The sequence below is a fragment of the Oryctolagus cuniculus genome, chromosome 8, assembly GCF_964237555.1.
Source record: "Oryctolagus cuniculus chromosome 8, mOryCun1.1, whole genome shotgun sequence".
Lineage (NCBI taxonomy): Eukaryota > Metazoa > Chordata > Mammalia > Lagomorpha > Leporidae > Oryctolagus > Oryctolagus cuniculus.
Window position 1 is genome coordinate 30810328 of NC_091439.1, and position 3288 is coordinate 30813615.

Consider the following 3288-nt stretch of genomic DNA (forward strand, 5'->3'; position numbering starts at 1 on the left):
ATACATTCTAAGAAGAAAACAATAAATATTCTTAAATAGTCAATGAACATATATGGTCAGATTTCAAACAGTAGATTTCATTCACCTTAGAGTACCATGGCAGACTTCATATAAATAGTGGAATGTACTTTGCAAAATCAGATGAGATGTAGAGAGGAAGATGTGACAGAAAAAGATTTCTTAAGGGAGAAATAGCACATAGACAGGCATGAACATGGGATACTTTAAGATGCAATACTATCATTCATTTATTATCACATTCATTTCATCATTTTTGTAAGATTTATTTATTTGAAAGGTAGCATTACAGAGAGAGAGAGAAAGAGAAAGGCATTCCATCCACTGGTTCACTTCCCATGTGACCACAACGGCTGGAGCTGAGCTGATCTGAAGCCTGGAACAAGGAGCTTCTTCCAGGTCTCCCACAGGGGTGCAGGGACCCAAGGACTTGAGCCATCTTGTCCTCTCCCAGGCCACAGCAGCAAGCTGGATGAGAAGTGGAGCAACTGGAAATGGAACTGGTGCTCATAATGGTATGCTGGCACTGCAGGCAGTGACTTTACCCGCTACGCCACAGTGCTGGCCTGCATTATTAATTTTTGGTTCAATTTACACCCAAGAAAATTTATACAAAAACAGATCAAAAAGGACGGACATTTACTTGGCCAATAAAAATGCTACTTGGGATGTCCACAACCCAGATGAGAGTGCCTGGCTTTGAGTCACAGCTCTGCTTCTGATTCCAGCTTCCTGTTAATGCACACCATCGGAGGCTGCGGGTGATGGCTGTAGTTGGACTCCTGGATTTACCTGACTTAGCCCTGGCTATTGTGGGCAACTGGGGGTGTAAACCAGCTTATGGAAATCTGTCTGTGTTTCTGTCTCTCTATCTTTCATATATATAATTTGGTCAAGATCAGAGAAAACTAATATAAATTTGTTATCATAGGTCTTTAACTAATTGCCATAGTTGAACAACTAATTTTGGTTTGAAGTCAGTGACAGACAAACTGCAAAGAGGATGTTATGTACTTAATTCTCATTATGAAAGAAAGATGCATGTATCAAAATTGGATTATTCAAAGGGATTCTCCTATAGTCTTCATATTGAAGAGCTTCTGTTTTGTTATTAGTTAATGCAGTAATAAACATTTTTGTTTTCTAAACATCACAAATATTATTAAAACGTAATTCAATGAGAAAAATTTAGAGAAGAAATAAAAAGAGTATAGTTGTCTAGGCATTTGAACTTTTCCGAGTATAACATTTAGATATCTTTGAATAAGTATATGGGGAGGACGCTCTTTAAAAGAAGTTCCATAGGGGGTGTATTTTTCATTCTAAGATAATTATAGAATATCATAAATTTCAAGATTGTGAGGACATTAAAACTATAAGTTCTACAATGTCCTTTGCCATAAATATCTACTGAACAATTAACCTTGAATTCACAAGCATAATTATTTTTCATAGCCAAGATGTAAGTTCCCATAAGATCAAAATATTAAACATAGTTTTAACATCCTGGTATATATTTATATATAAAATGTGATAGCATGCACATTTATTTTAACTTCTTCTGTATCATAATTCATCTGTCATTGAAGGAAAGAGATTCTGTTTAAAAGTTTAGAAGTTCACTGGGCCAATAAAGATCACAGGTTTTTTAACTTTTTTGTGTGTGTGAAACATTTCCTTCTTTACCTCTAAATTTTAAAAATATATTTGAAAGACGGGGGTGTGGAGAGAGAGAGAAATCTTCCATCTGTTGTTTCACTCCCAAAATGGCCGCAAGAGCCAGGGCTGGGACAAGCCTAGGCCAGGAACCAGAAACTCCATCTTGGTCTCTTACAAGGGTGGCAGAGACCCAAGTACTTGGACCATCTTCTGCTGCCTTCCCAGGCACATTACCAAGAAGCTGAATGGGAAATATAGTAACCAGGATACCAATCTCTACACAGATATGTGACAGTAGTGTTACAATAAGCAGCTTAACCTACTGTACCACAAGGCTGGACCCTTAGTCTCTAATCTTGAAACTGTTATTGTTGATGCTCATAATCTATTTATCATTATCTATATCTGTATCTCTCTATGTACCTAAATAAAAACAAAGATTATTTAAGGAAATGTTGCAAATTCTGATGTGACTCAATTTTTATCCCAAAGATGTGATAGACAAATGTACGTCAGTACATACTCATTAGATATGATATTACCAATTGTACTAAATATTAATGCAAAGACTTTCTCTTGTTTTAACTCAAAAGCTGCTTTCCAATAGTATCTATAGATATTTGTAAACCCAACTATTTTTTTCCATTCAGTGGTCATCTTGGAAATAATCCAGGATAGATCATTTCAGTTATAAAAATATGTAAGAATATGGCAAAGCCATTAACAATTTCAGCATCAATATCACCACAGGTCATTTTTCTAAATATTGAATATGTGCAAAAAATGAGTTTCAAGGTAGTATCAGGTTGATGTCAACTATCCAAACAGGAAGTATATTTTCATAAAACACATAAGAACTTTCAAATATTATGTAATTTTCTAGTTTTCTAAGTTTATCTTAGAAGAAATGTGGCATTTATAATTAATAGTGCACTGTGGTGTAGTGGGTAAGGCCGCTGCCAGCAGTGCCACCATCCCATACGGGCACCGGTTCAAGTCCGGGCTGCTCCATTTCCAACCCAGCTCTCTGCTTTGCCCTGTAAAAGCAGTAGAAAATGGCCCAGGTGCTTGGGCCCCTGAACCTATGTGGGAGACCCAGAAGAAGCGCCTGGCTCCTGGTTTCTGATCTGCACAGCTTCAGCCATTGAGGCTATCTTGAGAGTGAACCAGTGGATAGAAGACCTCTCTCTCTCTCTCTCTCTCTCTCTCTCTGCCTCTGCCTCTCTGTAACTCTGCTTTTCAAATAAATAAATAAAATATTTTAAAAAATAGTGCATGTTTATGTTTAGATGATGTTAAATTTCCCAAGAGAACTTAGGGAAAATATAGTTGAAAATATAGTTTGGAGTCTGGGGTACTATATGAGTGTGACTTTCTGAACAGAATAAGCAATTAGGAGTTCAATCATATATATCCGTATTCTGCCCATGACACTCTTTATTTTACAGTAAAAAAAGATATCAAAGATGAGTAGTAGGAAAGATAAATACGTTTAAAATAAATATAAGCAAAATATTGTAGTAGAAAATAAATATGAGGGCTGGCATTGTGGTGTATTGAATAACGCCACTGCCAGCAACCCGGGCATCCCAGATGGGTGATGATTGATGT